This window comes from Harpegnathos saltator, unplaced genomic scaffold (genome assembly GCF_003227715.2).
Source record: "Harpegnathos saltator strain DR-91 unplaced genomic scaffold, Hsal_v8.6 scaffold297, whole genome shotgun sequence".
NCBI classification, from domain to species: Eukaryota; Metazoa; Arthropoda; class Insecta; order Hymenoptera; family Formicidae; genus Harpegnathos; species Harpegnathos saltator.
In genome coordinates this window covers 193,218-214,863 of record NW_020230091.1, presented here as the reverse complement: position 1 = coordinate 214,863, position 21,646 = coordinate 193,218, and positions in this window count along the sequence as shown.

The following is a 21,646-nucleotide window of genomic DNA, read 5'->3' as shown; positions in this document are numbered from 1 at the left end:
GAGTTCTTTCTTTCTTAAAAGTTTTGTCCAAGTTTATTTCGCGAACCCGGTACGCACGAGATAGTCACATGTAACGATATGTAGATATTTATTTAATAGTGGTTTGCCAGACGTTCAATAGTAGTTCAATAATAAATTTAATTAATGAATATTTAATTTTTGAAGATGATACTCCTTCCTTCCGGCGTTAGTGACATCATTGCCATCTTGAAAAATGAAGATCAAAACGTTTATATATCCTCTATTGAGATAATCTCTCGAAATAAAATTTTGCGACAAAATATTGGAATTGTCTCGTTGTATTATACATCCGGGCATATCAATTTCTATTCATTTTAGTATGACAAGAGTGTATTCAAATGAAAAGATATTAATACATTTAACACTTATAATTTAACAAATATAATTTACATATTATTGAATAATTTATATAATTACATTTTTGTGTATAATACTATCTTCAGTGTTATAATTTCTCCTCAAAATGATTTTATATTTATTATATTATCTCGATATACATATTTTGATATTACGATTTTCCGATAATTTATTAAGTTTCCGAATTTCAAGATTTTTATATTTTAGGATCATGTCAGAAACAATCGAGACCTGAAAAAAAGGCTCAAGCTATGATCAAAGGCTCTGAGAAGAATAATCTACCGCGTTCGTCGCGAAATTTGCGCGGTAATTTACTCTAGGCCAAGTGCTTGAAAATATTTAATGGTACGTGTATGATAAATGTTTATACGATTACGCGAGATCGCCAGTAGCAAAGGAAGAAACGAGTGAGCGAGCGAGCTTCGACGAGTATCGCTCGAGCGTCGCATGCGTGCAATTAGGCTTGACGGACGGAACAATGGCGAGCGCCATTTGCGCACGTCGAAATCAGTAATAACGGGAACAACAACCAGCCCGCAAAACCTACCTACCTACGCGAGGATTGGAGTTTTTCAGGACGACCTACCGGTATCGTGATTCAGCGCTCACACGCTGCTTGCACGTGGATCGCTTTCCCAAGCACCTCACAAGACGTGCAGATCAACAAATCGACGCGTATCGCTGCGCGGACCGATCGTCGTTACTGCATGTGGGACTAACAAGTTGCGTTAATTAAATCGTTGATTTGCCGAGTGATTTGATGTTGAAGACCGTTCTATTGTACATTAGTACCTAATGCTCGATTCTAATGAAGCGACTCGTTTCTGATGAATTGTTGTTATGCCGGAAAAATTTTCATTTATTATAAAATTAAAATTTCGCTCTCTCCATCATACCCATCTTTCACTCTTGCTCTTTTCTTCGACTATAAAAGACTTGCACACAATTGCCGTAATTATACTCGTAAATGTAAGGCATGAATTATACATATCATATCTATATATATATTATATATCATATGATACAATACGATATAATGCAATATGATATAATATTATATGATATGATACGATATGATAGGATATGATGCGATATGATATGATACGTTATGATATGATATATGACATCATATCATATTATATCATAATTAATATCAATAATAATAATTATAATTATTATAATTTTTTATATAAATGATGTATAAAGTTGACCATAAGTAGAGTTGAGACTTTTTCCTCTCGTGAAGCCTTGCAAAAAGACCTTAAGATGGAACGTTTAACCATAAAAGGAAAAGGTCATTCTTTATCAAATCTCGATCGATCATTATCGCACGTCGATCAATGCCGACCCGAGAAAGTATCGGAAAAGCGATCATTTATCATGACTTAAGTGAGATAATTTGAGCGACTTAATGATGTTAATTGTGTATGCGCCAAAGCGCGCTCCGCGCGTTTATGGGCACATAAAAACTATAAGACACAGATATTCTTACCATATACATCGAATTAATGAACCAACAACAACAGCCCTTATGCGATGAAAATTCAGCGGAAAGACTCGCATTCGAGAAAGAACACCCGGTATATGTGGGACACCGTATGTGCGAAACGATCAATACATTAATTAATAGTAATGACTTTTGTCCGAATGCTCATTCAAGGTGCGCTCGAAAAGCACCGCGAAAGGGCGACTTCCTACCGTGAGCTCGTCGATCGCTTATTAACGATACGACCCGATAGCCGTATACGGCGACGCATTTAATTATACCGCAGCAGTGGTTGCAATTTGATTGACGATGAATGCGGCGCGGCGCGGAGCGGCGCGACGCACGACGCGCGGACAGGCGCGCCTCGTTTTTACGACGCGATACTTATCCCCCGATATTCCGGATATATAAATATAGCCGTGGCGATCTGTACGCTACGCGGAACAGCAGGCCGCGCGACGCGGTGTTTCCGTTCCGTATAGTGGCCGTATTGTTCGGAGATCTGACTCGTGGGCGACACCTACACGTCGCCGCCGATCCAGCCGCATTCCAGCGCATTCGTATTGAGCCGACAAGTGCGCGGAAAATGCGCTACTTCGCTCGACAGCACATGAGAAATACCAGTACAGAAAGATTGTCGAGCGACGAACGTAAACATGCATTTCTTTCTTTGCTTTCCTTTTTTCCTTCTTCTTTCTTCACGCTCGCTTTAAACGAATCGGGATTCGCGCTTGGTCGCGAGCTTTAGTCTCTTCGACCGGAAATCTATCTTCTCGTCGCACTGCGGCTGTACGAAATGTCGTTTTCGGTATGGAGCTTGAATTTTATAATTAGTTAGATGAAGATACAATAGAATATATATATATATATATATACAGGGTATATATATATATATATATATATATATATATACAGGGTATATATATATATATATATATATATATATATACAGGGTAAGGAAAAAAGATGGAAACTCTTAAATAAGAGATATAAGTTTTATAGAAAAGTGTTTCAGACAAAATAGGCATATAGCATATAGTCAATAAGCTCAAAACGATGTATTTACTGATCTTATTAGTTTGACCTTGAGTGGTGTTGCCAAGGTGAGGTCAAGGTCAACTTATTTTTTTTTAATAGAAACTCCCATTTTTCATTATATCTTTTTCTATCAATTAATTTTAATAATTTTTGTTTGAAACATTTTTTCATTTGCCTTATATTTTTTAGATATTTAAGGAAAACTCGGAAATTTTTTCAATATTTAACTTTCGATGTCTCGCCAACTATTTGTCGAAAGAAAAAATGCTACAAGACTTTTTTACTTTACTTGGTCTCAAGAATATATTGTTATAATAGTACCCTGACTTTTGTTAATTTAATGATTTTGAAGTTTCCAAAAGTCAATAAGTTAACAAAAGACGTCTGTTAACTTAATAGCCCCATCATGAAAACTTGAATTCGGATATGTTGCATAATTAAATGCTAATTAGTTGCTAGTTAGTTGCCATAATCCCGAATTTGATGCTCCTACCCATTTGCAGGAATTTAATTTTAAAGGTAGCGGTGCTGGCTTGACGTTACGCTAGCACTCCCCCCCCCACTAAGAACTAACAAAAATAAATTCAGATCTATTGTAAAATTAAGTGCTAATTAATTGCTAATTAATTGCTGTAGTCCCGAATTTCTTGCAGCTGCCCAATCGCTGGAATTTACATTCAAAGGTGGGGGTATTGACTTAACGGCGCGTCTTCACAAGAGTAAAGTACGTTTTAAAAATTAGTTGCTCGCACAAATTCGGTATCAAACAGCTGCCCGGATTAATTGATTTTGAAATATTCAAGTCCCGATTTTGTTGCTCGACTTTTTATGCGAAAAACAGGTCGTGGAACTGCGGCAGTGCTGACTTGACGGTGCGTCTTCACAAGAATAAAGTACGTTTTAAAAATTAATTGCTGGCACAAATTTGATATCAAACAGCTGCCCGGATTAATTGCTCTTGAAATATCTAAGTCCCGTTTCTATTGCAATAATTTAACATTCGGCTGCACTCATCTGATTTGGTTTCTTATGACATACCATTCACCTAAGTAGCTCTTACCAGTCTTTGAAACGATTTCGAAAAGAGAAAACGTGCAAAACTTTATCTATATGAAATTGACACATTATATCAATGTCGTAGGGATGTAATGTGAATGAAATAGGCGATTGTTATGCAAAAGGTAAATATTTAGTTTACGATAATTTGTAATGATGTATGTTTATAAAAATGGAAATAATGAAAATAATGTTTCGACAAGAGTATATAAAAATAGATAAATTCTTTTATGACAATCTTTTATGACAATGCAGAATATATAAAAATGTGTGGGCACGCGCTATAAGTGTCGGGTAATAGTTGTGGTGCATCTTTGCAATCATCATATTGATACTATTTCTTGTTTTGTCTGTAAGACAGCTGTATAGCTAAGAATTTATCTATTTTTATATACTCTTGTCGAAACATTATTTTCATTATTTCCATTTTTATAAACATACATCATTACAAATTATCGTAAACTAAATATTTACCTTTTGCGTAACAATCGCCTATTTCATTCATATTACATCCCTATGACATTTATATAATGTGTCAATTTCATATGGATAAAGTTTCGCACGTTTTCACTTTTCGGAATCGTTTCAAAGACTGGTAAGAGCTACTTACGAGGGCGGTCCGATAAGTACTTAGCCTCACCGCCCGATGGCGCTACTATCGCAAGAGAAATTTACTATCGTGTAGTACATTCTCGTAGACGGCTACTGTCGAAATTTCAGCCGAATCGGACTCGTAGTTTTGTTTTGACCGCGTGTAGAAGCGGGCGTGTCCGCGGATTTTAGAAAAATGGAAAAAGAGCAATATCGGTCGGTGATTCGATTCTTGTTTTTGGAAGGGAAGTCGCGCAGCGAAATCAAAGAGCGCTTGGATGCTGTGTACGGTGACTCTTCTCCTTCGATGGCGACCGTCAAAAATTGGTTTAATGAGTTTCAACGTGATCGCACGTCGGTTTGTGATGAGCCACGCCCAGGTGCCCCGAAAACGGCTACCACGGAGGATAACATGACAAAAATCCACGATCTCGTATTGGCAGACCGCCGATTGAAGGTGCGCGAGATAGCTGAGACAGTAGGCATCTCAAAAGATCGCGTGGGTCATATCCTGCACCAAATTTTGGGCATGAGAAAGCTGTCGGCGCGATAGGTGCCGCGTTTGCTCACTCCGGACAACAAGCGCAATCGTGAGACCACTTCAGAGCAGTGTTTGATGCTGTTTAAGCGCAATCCGAAGAAGTTTCTGCGTCGTTTCGTGACCGTCGACGAAACATGGATCCACTGGTACACACCAGAGACCAAGGAACAGTCGAAACAGTAGACTTCACCCGGCGAACGTGCTCCGAAGAAGGCGAAGACTGTCCTATCGGCCGGAAAGGTGATGGCCACCGTTTTCTGGGATTCACAAGGTGTGAACTACATCGACTACCTGGAGAAGGGCAAAACGGTCACAGGGCTGTACTATGCCGAATTATTGGGCCGATTCGACGCCGAATTGTAGAAAAAACGGCCCCATTTGGCGAAGAAAAAAGTGTTCTTCCACCATGACAACGCACCGGCTCACACCTCCGCCCTCGCCATGATCAAATTGGTCGAATTGGGCTACGAACTGCTGTCCCATCCACCGTATTTTCCAGATTTGGCCCCGTGCGACTTCTTTTTGTTTCCAAACTTGAAAAAGTCACTCGCCGGGCAGAAATTTGAGTCGAATGAGGAGGTCATCGCCGCCACGGAGGCCTACTTTGCAGACCTCGAGAAAACGTATTTTTCAGACGGGTTAAAGAAGTTGGAGCATCGTTGGGTCAAGTGTATCGAGCTAAAAGGAGACTATGTTGAGAAATAAATCGCCACTTTTCCAAAATTTTCGTTTTTCTTTTGCAGGCTAAATACTTATCGGACCACCCTCGTACATAGGTGAATGGTATGTCATAAGAAATCAAATCAGATGAGTGCAGCCGAATGTTAAATTACTGCAACAGAAACGGGACTTGGATATTTCAAGAGCAATTAATCCGGGTAGCTGTTTGATACCGAATTTGTGCGAGCAATTAATTTTTAAAACGTACTTTATTCTTGTGAAGACGCGCCGTCAAGTCAGCACCGCCACAGTTCGACGACCTGTTTTTCGCATAAAAAGAGCAACAAATTCGTGACTTGAATATTTTAAGAGCAATTAATCCTGGTAGCTGTTTGATACCAAATTTGTGCGAGCAATTAATTTTCAAAACGTATTTTATTCTTGTGAAGGCGCGTCGTCAAGTCAGCACCGCTGCAGTTCCACGACCTGTTTTTCGCATAAAAAGTCGAGCAACAAATTCGGGACTTGAATATTTCAAAAGCAATTAATCCGGGAAGCTGTTTGATACCGAATTTGTGCGAGCAACTAATTTTTAAACCATACTTTACTCTTATGAAGACGCGCCGTCAAGTCAGTACTCCCATCTGTGAATGTAAATTCCAACGATTGGCCAGCAGCAAGAAATTCGGGACTACAGCAATTAATTAGCAATTAATTAGCACTTAATTTTACAATAGATCCGAATTTATTTTTGTTAGTTCTCAGCGGGGGGGGGGGAGGAGAGTGCTAGCATAACGTCAAGCCAGTACCGCCCCCTTTAAAATTAAATTCCTACGAATGGGTAGGAGCAACAAATTCGGGATTATGGCAACTAATTAGCAACTAATTAACACTTAATTATGTAACATATTCGAATTCAAGTTTTCGTGATGAAGCTGCTAAGTTAACGAACGTTAACAAAAGTTAAGGAACTATTGTAACAATATGTTCTTGAGACCAAATAGAGTAAAAAAGTCTAGTACCATTTTTTCTTCTGACAAATAGCGAGATATCGTAAGTTAAGTATTGAAAAAGTCATCAAGTTTTCCTTAAATATCTCAATACATATTAGGTAAATAAAAAAATGTTTCAAACAAAAGTTGTTTAAATTAATTGGTAGAAAAAGGTGATATAATAAAAAATGGTTTCTATTTAAAAAAATAAGTTGACCATGATCTCACCTTAACAATACACTCAAGGTCAAACTGATAAGATCAGTAAATACATCATTTTGAGCCTTATAATTTTTGTCTGAACACTTTTCTGTAAAACTTATATCTTTCGAGATTTTTAAGGGTTTCCATCTTTTTCCCTTACTCGATATATATATGTATATATTCTATATATTTACTATATATTTATATTCTTCGTAGCATTTTGTGCCGACTAGTGATAGACGAATCCTAATCTCGATCTCAATGTCGTCTGATGCATGCAGTGCTAACGTAAATGTCTATATAAAAACGAATATTTCAATATTTTACACATTTATAATGTAAATCTAATCACCTTTGGACATGATTTTAGATAATTCTGCAAAGATAATATTTTTTCGATTTAAAATGCAGATACAGGTAAAGATAGTATATATTTATATTGTCCAGATAAATGTATATAAGTTGATATTACAACTTTTTTTACCTGGATACTTATAATCTATATATAATAATTTTACTTGGATTACAGCAAACGCTGGTCGTCTTCTAGAAATAATTTGACTTGCTCGATAATTTGATTTATAATACTACAATATAAAGAGCAAGACAAGATATTTTAATTTTTTCGTTTGACAATTCAGAGACGGTTTTTCTTTGGCGAAAATATTGAGGAAAATTAGTATCTATAACAATTTTCCAATGTGTGTGTAATATATCCTTTCAGCTAACTCTTAAATTAATATTCTGTTAAAATCCGCTTGAAATTGTTCAAAGAAAATCCATTTAGTGATCTGAGGTCTCGCTTTTGTGATTGCTTACATATTGAAAATGATTAATGTCTCGACATTTCTGCTGAGAAAAAATTAACTCTAAGATATTCATGACTAAATAAAGGTTGTGAGTTGTGGGACACCTTGTACATTGTATAACATAGGTATTTAATGATTTCATCTGTACTCGATTCTATACATAATATTAACATATTGAATGCCTTGACGGCTATCGATAATCGACACTATGACACTACCGTCTTATTAGTTACATATAAAGTATAATTAATTGCATGCGAGAAACGAGAATTTTCTGATCAATAGATAGATAGAAAGAGTATGCAATATAAAGAGCCAATGAAACGAGGTAACGTTTGATTGCGTCTCGGACTATATTTATTTACTTGAGCAATTAGTTGTTTCAAATCTTTTTTTACATAGAAATTTCTTAAGATTTTCTCAGATATAGCACAGAGATTCCGATTATAATTTGTCCTAAAATTAATAAACTAATTGCAATACTAATTGGAAATCCTATTTTTATTTCAACTATAGATTATTTGCGCATAGAAAATTTTTTGTAATCTAATTAAAATCCGCTCCGATTTTTCAAATAAGTAAAACTCTGAGTGGAAAATTTATGCAGATTTAGAAGAAGATTCAGATTATCAGAAGGATAAAGTTTCAAAAATGAGATTTTAAATAGAAAACTCAAATAGATTCCATTTTCTGTATTGAACCACAAAATTTTCTTCTTTTGATTTATATTTGATATTTTTATTAAACAAAATCTCTTTCTCTCCCTCTCTCCCTCTCTCCCTCTCTCCCACTCTCCCTCTCTCCCTCTCTCTCTCTCTCCCTCTCTTCCTCTCTCCCTCTCTCCCTCTCTCTCTCTCTCTCTCTCTCTCCCCCTTTCCAAAACGCTTTGAGTATTTACATACATTTTGCAAGTATTATATTACGTACTTAAAAAACGTAAATATTAGGTATACAAATGAATAATCCAAATTATTTTAAGCAGTTATGAAATCAATTTTAAATTGAATAGATTTTCCCGCTGTTTTGTGATTATTCAATGTTGACATATAGCTATTAAAAAGAACATATAGTTTGGCGAAAAGCCCAACATAACCTTCAAAAGTATTCAGTTCAGTACAGTCGAAAATGGCAACAGATAAGGTGCATACCCGACACTGCATTCTTTACGAATTCCAACAAGGAAAAAATGCTGCAAGAGCGTGCGAATCGATTTGTTTCTTTCTCGGCGAAGGTGTTGTATCGTACGATGTGTGCGCATTTTGGTTTAAGCGGTTTAAAAGCGGTAATTTCAGTCTAATCGACAAACAACGCCCTTGAGGCTCTCCGAAGTGCGATAATGATAATTTGGAATAATTGCTCGCTGAGAATTCGGCACAAACACAAAAAGAGCTTGCAGAACAGTTGGGAGTAACGCAGCAAACGATTTCCAAACGCCTACATGAGATGGGAAAGATCCAGAAAGAGGGAAAATGGGTTCCACGTGAACTCACTGAAACCAACAAAAATCAACAAGTGGCAGCGTGTCTTTCTTTTCTCAATAAGCAGCGTCGAAAGTCTTTCTTGTGGAAAATCGTTACGGGTGATGAGAAATGGATACTCTATGATAATCCGAAACGCAGAAAGTCATGAGTAAATCTCGGCGAATCATCAAAATCGATCGCAAAATCCAATCGCTTCGGAAAGAAGGTTCTTCTCTGCATTTGGTGGGATATCAAGGGCGTGCTTTATTATGAGTTGTTGGAACCGGGTGAAACAGTTACTGCGGATTGCTACCAATGTCAATTAATCTTTTTGAGTCAAGAATTGGAACGAAAACGCCCGTATACTGGCAAAGGAGAACGTCCAGTGAAATTGTTGCATGACAACGCCAGGCCACACTGCTTCCAATACAAAAGACACCATAATGAGTCTTGGCTGGAACGTCTTGCAGCACCCGGCGTATTCACCAGACATTGCTCCATCCGATTATAATCGGATTAACCGGAAGTGATAATTATCACTTGTTCCGGTCGATGCAACACACCTTGTTCGATATGCACTTCCAATCAGTGGATGAGATCCGAAAATGGCTTAACGACTTTATCGTGTCCAAAGACGTAACATTTTTCCGAGATGGAATTCATTAGCTGCCTGAAAGATGGCTTAAAATTATAGAAAGCAACGGTCGAATACTTTGATTGAACAATTTAATTTACTTTCTTTTAAAATAAACCTTGAATGTAGCTGAAAAAATTGGATTATTCATTTGTACACCTAATATTTAAATTTTTTCAAGCATTTAGTCAAAGCTCTTTTAAAATAAATTATAAAAATACTATTCTCCCAGACATTTGACGTGTGTAAATTTTAAAGCTAGATTTTTGCAATATTTTTTTTAATATTGCGTGGACATTTTATATACCATAAAATTGTTTGTAGATTGGTCCATGCAATTTCTATAACTTGTAAAGAAAAAAATCAATGTTGTATATAAAAACAACCTCTACTGCTGTAAATAATTTATATATTTGAAACGTACACATTTTTCTGTTTCCTTAGTTATTTAAGTTAATTAAAGTTTCATAAAATTCTAAGAAATTACGCATCAATTCTATCTTAGTTTTATATAATTTATTTTTATATAATTATTTTTTATATTATTATTTTTATATCAGTCTTTGACTAAATTTAAAATATGCAAATTGCTTAGTTGCATGTATTTTGAAATTGGCAAACATCGAAAGTTCTTCAATATCTCTCTTTCATGCTTTATAATAAAATTTTTCCATTTATTAATTTATCTTAAAGAAAAATTTTAATATCTGGAAATAAGTATTAATATTAATATTATGTAAAAATAATATGTTTAATATTAATACAGAAGTTTAATAATGATATTGAAGTTATGATAATTATAATATATTAATATTATAAGATCGTATCAAAATAAATTATAATATATCAATTTCGAAGTAATGAATAATGTGATTAATCGCTAATGTGAGCATTTTCTAACAATCAGTCATTATTAATAATGCTAATAATACATTTATAATTTTATCGGTTTTAATATTCTGACGAGTTTTAGTATTTTCAAAAATGGATTATAAATTAAAACATATTATAATGTATATAATGATATTCGTTATTAACAATATTTGTTTCTTAAAAATCTACATCAATTTCTGTCTATGTTGTTCCTTCGTTACAATTTTTATTAAAAAATATTTGATTTTATCTTTTCAATCTGATGAAAAAATAATTTTAATGCAATTGTATTTATATATGATCGTAAACTTAATAAATGCACTATTTTGTGAAATATTTCTTATATTTGCTAGATTGAGTTACTTTGAATATTGATAATACTTTTATACGAGATTTAATATATTCTATAAACATAATTATACATTTCACTTATTTTGCTATGTAAATATATTATTCTTCATCATACTTTTCTGATAATTTTTTACTACATTAAGTTTCATTAAATTTGCTTTTATGGCTTCTCAATTCCTTTTTTCATGTAAATTTTTATGGTAATTGATTTTCGATCCAGATTATACAATTAACAGAAATCAACGACCATGAACGTGTTAATTACACGCGTATATGAAAATACTTGAAACGCAATTCTAACCAAGGTGTTTGTTGGAACTAATAGGAACGGACTTTTGGACATTAATCATCGGAATCGTCTAATGATGGACAGTTCGAGGAGTCCAGAAATCGCAGATGCGGAAGAACGCAGATCGGCCGCGGCGGTACGGCGACGAAGAAAAAGGCGAAGAAACACACGCGGAAGTTTGAAGCCTTGAGGTAACCATTTCGGGACGGAGTCCTCGTGTCGCGCCGTATAAAGCGCGCCGCGCGCCGGACGAATTAGCGTCACCCGTGATTGGCGCGAGCAAGTAATCTGAGAGCGCGCGTAATCACCGACGCGCGAGAACGGCGAGATGATAATGAATAATTATCCGCAAGACCGAGAGGAAAAGGTTGTTTGCAAATACACCACGAGTTCGATGCGTAAGCTTCTCTATCGATAATGAGAGAGACTTGAGAGTTAAAACCCCTGGCAATACTCGTCGCGGACTTCTCGAATGATGATGTCAGAAGCGGGAAAATGCACGCTCCAAATTCCTGCAAAATGTACGATAAAATGAAAAGATATATCCCTAAAATGATGAACTTGCGATAGATCGAGCAGATTTGCAAAGTAGTCTGAGAACTTTCATCTTGCTCTAATAATTGACAAATTACCGCGAGAAAATTTAACGTGAAATATAATTTCACACTTTCTAACCTATCTTTTATTTTACGGTCTCGTGACGTTATTTTTACAATGTTTGTTTATATTTATTGATTGTTAGAGCAAGAGGAAAGTGTTGAGATTATTTTACAGATTTGTTCAATCAATCGCAAGTATCACTTTGTGAACATATTTTTTTTATTCAATGTATCTGGCAGTAAGTTTGAGGGCACATTTTCTTGCTTGTATTATTATAAATCAAGAAGGCCGCGGCGAATAACTAAAAGTCTTAAGAATATACCGGATAATCATTTAATTTCAGGGAGCCAGATCTAATGATCATAACCTTAACATATAGTGGCGTGCAAAAGTTTCTAGCCATAGTATCTTTTTAAGATACATGACAATATATTGATTTGCTCTAAAAATTAATTATATAAAATAGTTGACATAACATTCATATAAATAATAGTATAGTTACAAAATTTTGAAATTACATAGTTTCTAATTACTTAGTCATATAATATTTACATGTGTTCAAAAGTATTGAGCCGTATTCTTATTGTGATTTTATGAGTCCGGTTTGTTTACGATTTTTATGAAACTTCTTCGTAAATATTTGCTTTAACTAAGTTTCAGTCTATTGTTTACCGCAATGCCGAATATATAAGCCTTCAGTTACGCAAAGCCATGATTAATCTTTCTCAACAAAGAAAGGTTTCTCGCGAAATTGCTAATTGCTTATTAATTGGTAAAAGTACTGTAAATAGGATTATTGCTAAATATAAGTTGACGAGCTCTCTAGCTAATAAACCACGAAACGGTAGACCTTGCAAAGCTACAAAGCGCGTCGATACAATGATTAAAAGAAAGTCGATTGCAGATGTTAGAAAAACTGCCATGGATATTTCTCGAGAACTACAAGAAGAAAATATTGCTGATATTAGTCGAAACACAGTATCTCGACGTCTAAAGGAAGTAAACTTTTTAGGACGTGCTGGTGTAAAAAAAGCCATTAATTAGTGCAAAAAATAAGAAATTAGATTAGATTTTGCAAGGAAATTTGAACATTGGACTGAAGTTGATTGGCGAAAAGTACTTTTCTCTGACGAGTCAAAGTTTCAGTTATTCGGATGTGACGGTAGAAAGTATATACGACGTCTGACAGGCACAAGATATAACTCAAGATACCAAATTCCTACCGTAAAACATGGTGGAAGTAACGTAATGGTTTGGGGATCATTTTTTTATAATGGAGTTGGTCCATTGGTTGAGATCACGAGTACTATGGACGCTATAATGTATCGAGATACATTGACACAGCATATGTTGTCATATGCAACTCGAAACATGTCACGTGGTTGGATTTTCCAACAAGATAACGATCCCAAACATTCATCAAAACTAAAAGAATTTTTCATCGTGAAGAAAATGCGAGTTCTTGACTGGTCCTCGCAATCGCCGGACTTGAATTTTATCGAGCATTTGTGGCAAGAACTCAAACTACGTACAGGAAATAAGAAACACTCCAATAAAGCTGAATTGCAAATTTTGCAAACTCAATGGCAAAATTTATCTCAAGATCGCATTTCTAATTTAATAGCATCAATGTCTCGCCGTTGTGCTGCAGTGATTGCTTCTAAAGGTATGGCAACAAAATATGGTATTAAGTTTAAAAAAATGTTGACAACATTTTCTGTTATTATTTTTCAATAATATATTTTTCTTATGCATAAGAAAACTTTTTGGCGCAATACTTTTGCACTGTTTGTAAGACATTGTGTAAAAATAAAATATTTAGAATTATTAAGAGTTTGTAAAGTTTATATAATTGTAGGACAAATAAATACATTTTGTTTATATATATATGTGTAAAGTTTTCAGCGCTCATTATGAAATATATATTGTAATAATATATAATATATAATAATATTTGTGTGGTTCAAAAGTTTTGCACGTCACTGTACTTCAACTATATAGTTGAAGTCACCCTCCTGAGTAATCCTCAAAAAGTTTTAACCGTCGCTCATTGTTTATTAAAAAGTTATTAACAAAAAGTTTCATAAATAGAACCTATTTTTCGGTACAGTGTATATTAAAAAAATGTTAAATAATATATATGAGCAAGGGAAGATCCTTTCCCCTCTCAAGGGCTGCACCTCCTTCTTGAAAGAAACCTAACCCTAACTTAACTTACACATATTTGCATATTGTTAGGCGTTGTGAACTTTAAGAGGATCTTTTTAACAATGTCCAACCATATGTAAAGATATATAAGGTGAATTAGGTTAGGTTTTTTCGAGGAAGGAGTAAGGGGGGAGGGATTCCGCTCCTTTTCCATGCATATGTATACTATATATAAGGTGACCCATTTTATTTTTGACAATCAAATATCTCGAAAAATATGGAAGATATGGAAAAATCAGAGATAAGGTCAAGATATGGAAAATTTCAAAAAAAAGTTATATGGTACAGACAAAAGTTATATGGTTTTAAGAGGAACATAAGATAGCTATATCAGTTTGTTTAGAGATGGCGCCACTTTTAAAATATCCACTGATTATTATTTTTCTTAAATGCAAACCCGAATTTTTTATTATGTCATCCTTCTCTATCAATTAATTTGAACAATTTTTGTCTAAAACATTTTTTTATTTGATTAATATTTTTGAGATATTTAAGGAAAACTTGATAACTTTTTCAATATTTAACTCACGATATCTCGCTAATTATTTGTCGGATGAAAAAATAGTACTAGACTTTTTTACTCTACTTGGTGTTAAGAATATATTGTTACAATAATGCCCTAACTTTTATTAATTTGATGATTTTGAAATTTTCAAAAGTCGATAAGTTAACAAACTTTTTATTACATCATCTTTTTCTAACGATTAATTTGGACAACTTTTGTCTGAAACATTTTTTTATTTACCTAATATTTTATTTACCTAATTTATTACCTAAAATTTTATTTACCTAATTTTTGTGATATTTAAGGAAAACTTGATAACTTTGAATATTTAACTCACGATATCTCGCTATTTGTCAGAAGAAAAAGTGGTACTAGACTTTTTTGCTCTATTTAATCTCTAGAATACATTTTTACAAAAGCGCCCTGACTTTTGTTAATTTGCTGCTTTTTTGAAATTTCAAAACCATCAAATTAACCAAATTCAAGGCGCTATTAGAACAATATATTCTTGAGACTAAATAGGACAAAAAAGTCTAGTACTACTTTTTCTTCTGACAAATAGTTAGCGAGATATCGTGAGTTAAATATTGAAAAAGTTATCAAGTTTTCCTTAAATATCTCAAAAAATATTAGATAAATAAAAAAATATTTCAGACAAAAGTTGTTTAAATTAATTGCTAGAAAAAGATGATGTAATAAAAAGTTGGAGTATCCATTTAAGATTTTTGTGTTGATCTTGACTAGACTTTTCGAGGTTATTCCAAGGTTAAATTCATAGCGTCAGTAAATAGATCCTTTGAAGCCCTATAACTTTTGTCTAAAATATTTTTCTCTAAAATGTCGCGTTAACGAAAAAAATCAGGTGACCCGGGTGGTCTGAAACATCCAGTGTAATATATGTGTAAATATATTATTTAATATTTTTTAATATACATTGAAAAATAGGCTAATATACATTGAAAAATTTATAAGATTTCTTTTGTCAATAACTTTTTAATAAACAACAAACGATGATTGAAAGCTTTTAAAGATTACTCGGTAAGATGACCTTAATAACATATATCAAGGTTGAGGTAATTGGAGCTTTGACTTCTTTAAATTAAACAATTACCATATACCGATCTCCGATTACATCTACTTAGCTTGAAAATATAGTATCGGTCTATCTAAATCTCATTGTGATTAATGCAAAAACATGGTAATAAAATCTGACCGTTATAAAGAAGCAGATACAAAGCAACAGTGCTTGATCTCAGAAAGAATCGATCACATCGTGAGAGAGAATAAAGACGAATTTGTGAATTGTTGAGAACTTGCGCCAATGATTATAGTTTATTGTGTCGGCCAAGTGTTATTTCCCATGAAATTTATTTATGTCATCTTCAAGACTGTTCTCGAGTTTAACTTCAAGAGTCTAGAATGCTGATCTCTCTGACAGTCACATGGATCCTCAAAGAAAAGAAAAGAAACTTACATATATATGTGTCATGTCGCAAATGACTACTTCTCTCTCTCTCTCTCTCTCTCTCTCTCTCTCTCTCTCTCTCTCTCTCTCTCTCTCTCTCTCTCTCTCTCTCTTTCCTCCCCTCTCTCTCTTTCGCCGATCTCTGTCATTCGCACCCGCGCGGCTTTTGTATCGCGCACGATCGAGTTTCTCGCGTCGTTTTAAACGCTGGACAAATAAGCGACATAGTCCAGAAGCAATTTCTATGCAGATTCGACACCGCCTCACCGCACAGTTGGCCGCGACTACTTATGTTTAACGATCTACGCGCGGCAACAAACGACGTCCGTCTCGTTCCGAATCGTGCAAATTACATGGCTCTTTGGCCGTGTCAAAAATCGCGTCGATAAAAAAAAACGAACGATAATAAATTATATCTCTCTTTCGCCGTCGGTCGAAGTGTTTTAATTAAAGCGCTCGCATTAAGGAGAGAATACGGCGCATTAATTTCGCGCGGCTCTGCGCAGGACCCCGCGCTATTGTCTGAGAAGATTCGGGCGACGGGAAGAAGGAGGAGGGAGGAGGAAAGGGTTTTTTGTCGGGAAATATCCTTCGCGTTCGTTCACCTGTCAGTAGTGTCGGTCACAGTTTTTCGCGGAACGTAGTTTGGAGGAGCGTGTTGTTTGGTCGCGAACGCACAGTCTGTCGGTGTGATCGGCATTTTAGAGTGAACGCTTTTAGAGCCGCTTGATTTGCGCAGGTACGACAATATCTATGCTTTCTCACGGGAAAGAGAGAACATGATATGACTCACGTTGAGATAAACGCGCGCGCGTGCGCGCTCGCTCGCTCGCTCTGGCCGCTTTTAGAATGAAGATGAATGAAGTCGAGTCGCGAAAGAGAAAGAGTTATATGTGTTCATACCCGAGGGTTATAAGGATAAAGCGGGCGTGTTAATTTGGCCGCCGAGACGAGTGCCGATGCGCCGCTTAAAGGAGTCCAGCAACCTTGCGAAAACGTATAAGGCTCGATATGCGAATCGACGCCAAGTGACCCAGCCAGAAATCGATAATAATGCTTACCCTGACTGCCAGTAGTGCAGGATCGCATGAAGTACGTTTCGCAATGAAGAAATCTACGCCGGAGAAGTAAACACCGTCACACTTCATTTCTCGAGATCGAATCTCCTCTCTCACGACTCTTGCGGCTACTTGTCGCTCGATTATCTTGATCCTGATTTTAACTCTGATTTATTAGCGGGAAAGTAGTGTTTCTCTGGTACTACATAATCAGATACAGACACTGATAGAGAGAATAACAATTAGATGGGACAAACGTTCAAAACAACTCCCATAGAAGTTTCTCAAGATCTTCTCAGATGCAGCTACTAGATTCTATTAAGGAATTCTAAATTTGTTCCAAAGTTGTTTATTCTATTGGGTGTGTGAATATGACTCCGCCCTTTTCCAACAGATGTTGCTTTTAGTATTGTTAACGTGTACTAATAACTGGCAACACTTGTATTCGATAGTACTTCATGTTAACTTTCAAACGCACTACGTGAAATTTGGTTTAAGTGTAAGCAACAAGTGTTTTACCCTACTTGAAAATGTCGGTTTTCGTTCCAAACCATCAAAAAATCATTTGCGGGAAGTATTATTACACTATTTTATTGCAAAGAAAAGTGCAGCGGAAACTTATCTTTTGCTTGTGGAGATTTACGGTGATTATGCTCCATCTAATACAACTTGTAAGGAATGATTTCGACGATTTCAAAATAATGATTTTGGAACTGAGGACAGAGAACATGGGAAACCACCAAAAAAATTTGAAGATGCTGAATTGGAAGCATTATTGACAGAGGAATGTTGCCAAACTATTAAAGGAGAAGTTTACCGACGACAACTAATGCGTTTGAAGCGAGCCATAGAAGAAAAACGGTCAGAATGGGTGAATAGGCACAGCAAATTAATTCTTCAGCATGATAATGCCAAACCGCATACCGCAGAAGTCGTGAAAAGATATTTAGATGGACAGGACTGGGAAGTGCTACTTCACCCGCCATATTCGCCAGACATAGCTCCTTCAGATTACTACTTATTCCGGACGATGCAGTCAGATCTTACAGGAGAACGGTTCACTTCATATGAAAGTATCAAAATTTGGTTTGATAATTGGATCAGCTCAAAAGACCAGGACTTCTTCAGGCAAGGAATACATAAATTACCTGAAAGATGGGCGAAGGTTGTAGCTGCAGATGGAGCATACTTTCAATAAACCTTTCTTTAATTTTCTAAACAAGCAAATATGTTTTATTTTAATAAAAAAGGGCGGAGTCATATTCACACACCCAATATTACGATAGAAATTGGGTATTCCACATTTTCTTACCTCAAATATAAATTCTCTATTTAGAATCGGAAAACAGAAATCACTCGTTATATCAAACAGAAAATAAACTTATTTTTATACACCAAATATTGTACTTAATTTAATTATTTGATAAAAAATTGTTTTTATTTTAATAATTTTTTTATACTACGATATTTTATTATATTTTATTTAATAAAATATCGTTATTAATTATTTAATAAGATAAGGAAAAAATAGTTTGGAGAATGGAAACTAGAAAAAATATTGGAAGAACTTCGAATTTTTTACTTAGAAAAAAAATTAAAAAGAAAGAAAATTTTAGGAAGACATTTGATAGGGAGAATAGAATTTGTTTGAATTTTTAACACTTAGAATCGTATTCTTGAAACGTGATATTTGTAAAATCTTCGTGCGCAATCGTAACTATTATCCAATCAGAATCCGTCAATCATAGATCCGAACAAAATCCCAAGAAATTTTCTATGCAGAAATATCAATATCGACGCAAAGACGTTTCACAAATACAGATGCAAATATGTTAAATATGTTAGGAACGTCTACAATTCCGGAATATTGGTTAATCGTTATCTTAACAAGGTTAACACTTAAATTTTCCATACATTACGTGACGTAATGTATTAAGTGTATAAATGAATAATCCAAATTTTTTTAAGCAGCTAAGAAATTAAGTTTAAAATAATCAAATTTTCCCGTTCTTTTACGGTTATGTAGTGTTGACATATAGCTATTAAAAATTATATTTAATATAGGAGAAGGCTCAACATAACCTCAAAAATTATTCAGTCCAATACAGTCAAAAATGGCAACAGATAAGGTGCATATCCGACACTGTATTCTTTACGAATTCTAATAAGGAAAAAAATGCTGCAAGAGCATGCGAATCGATTTGTTCCTTTCTCGGCGAAGGTGTTGTATCGTACGATGTGTGTGCATTTTGGTTTAGACGATTTAAAAGTGGTGATTTCAGTCTAAGTGACGAAAAATGTCCTAGAAGCCCTCGGAAGTGCGGCAACAATGATTTGGAGCAATTGCTGAGAATTCAGCACAAACGAAAAAAGAGCTTGCAGAGCAATTAGGAGTAATGCAATAAACTATTTCCAAACTTCTACATGAGATGGGGAAGATTCAAGATGAAGGAAAATAGGTTCCGCATGAACTCACTGAAGCCAACAAAAATGAATGAGTGGCAGTGTGTCTTTCTCTTCTCAACATGCAGCGTAGAAAGTTTTTCTTGTGGAAAATTGTCACGGGTGATGAGAAATGGATATTCTATGACAATTCGAAACGCAGAAAGTCATGGGTAAATTTCGGCGAATTATCAACATCGGTCGCAAAGCCAAAATACTTCGGAAAGAAGATTCTGCACTGCATTTAGTGGGATATGAAGGGCATGATTTATTATGAGCTATTAAAATCGAATGAAATATAATAATTATGCGGATTGTTGCCAACATCAATTCATTTGTTTGAGTCAAGAATTAGAACAAAAAGGCCCGTATAATGGCAAAGGAGAACCTATGAAATTATTGCATGATAACGCTAGGCTACACGTTACTTCTATGACAAAAGACATCATAATGAGTTTTGACTGGGACGCCTTGTGGCATCCGGTATATTCACCAGCCATCGCTGCTACCAATTACCACTTGTTCTGGTCGATGCAACATGTCTTATCCGATCCGCACTTGAAATCAGTGGATGAGATCCGAAAATGACTTGACGACTTTATCGTGTTGGAAGACACATTTTTCCAACATGGAATTCATCAGCTGCTTGAAAAATGGCTTAAAGTTATAGAAAACAACGATGAATACTTTGATTGACAAATTTGTTTTACTTTCTTTTGAAATAAACCTTGAACTTAGTTGAAAAATTTGGATTGGTATTTATGCATAAAAGGGGCCCCCTCCTCGATTTAATTTATTTTTAAATATGTTGTTGGAGGAGTCTTTCTGAGTCGTTTCATATACATATATAAGGGTCGGACGCAAATAGCTTCGGAGATACAAGGTGAGAAACGATGAAAGTAGTAAATGAAAATTCATTTAAAGTAATGAATCACTGAAGCATATACACACACACACCGAAGAAGGGGTGTGGGAGGGCCTTCGGTCCCTGCACCCGCACCTCCCTCGTCTGGTCGAACTTGCGTCACGTAGAAAATCACAAACTCATGTGACACAGAACAATACGACTTTCCATATGAAGCGAGTTTCATCCGTCAAGGGGGGTGCAGATGGGGGGGCCTGTTTGTTTATATTTTCAAAATGACTCTATTGGTTTGTTTGTTTGTGAATTTCTCCATATATTTTCGACGAAGAACATTCAGCATTCACTTAAAGACAGTCTCATCGTACAGTTTTTGGAACGTGAAGAATAATGAATCTACACGAATTTCTATCCTTTCTCAATCTATATCTCCGAAGTTATTTGCGTCCGACTCTTATATACAGTACCGGCCAAAAATATATCACCTTTAAGATTTTTCAACATAACTTGGTTTAAAGTGTATGGATATCTATTAGGTCATAACATGTTTTGACAACAGGTGTAGCTTACCGAACAAAGTACTTTTCATCAAATAATATAAACAACTCGTGAAAAAAATAACTTTATTTCAAATGTCCAAAGTACGTGAAAATGAATAGTAAACTTTAAATAGCCATAATTATGTTCAATGTCAACAGAGGAACACCAAATTCATAATTTAAATTAAATAACTCTAGTATTTTGTAGCAAAGCCTTTTGCATCGATTACAGCTTGACAACGTCTGGGCATGGAATCAATGAGTGCGTCGATTGTAGCTTGAGGGATCTTTTTCCATTCTTCTTCAAGTTGGGAGAATTTCTGGGCCGCATTCATAGCTCGCTTTCCTGCCAAACGTCTCTCCAACTCTTCCCACAAAGATTCTATAATATTTAGATCGGGCGATTGACTTGGCCAATCCATGAGAATTACGCGATGGCGTCGGAACCACTCCTGCACTTTAACTGCTCGATGTTTCGGATCATTGTCTTGTTGGAAGATGAAACCGCGACCAAGGAAACGTTTTGCATATGGAAGCATTACATTCTGGAGGATGTTAATGTACACTGTTTGATCCATGATGCCGTCGATTTTATGAAGGGGACC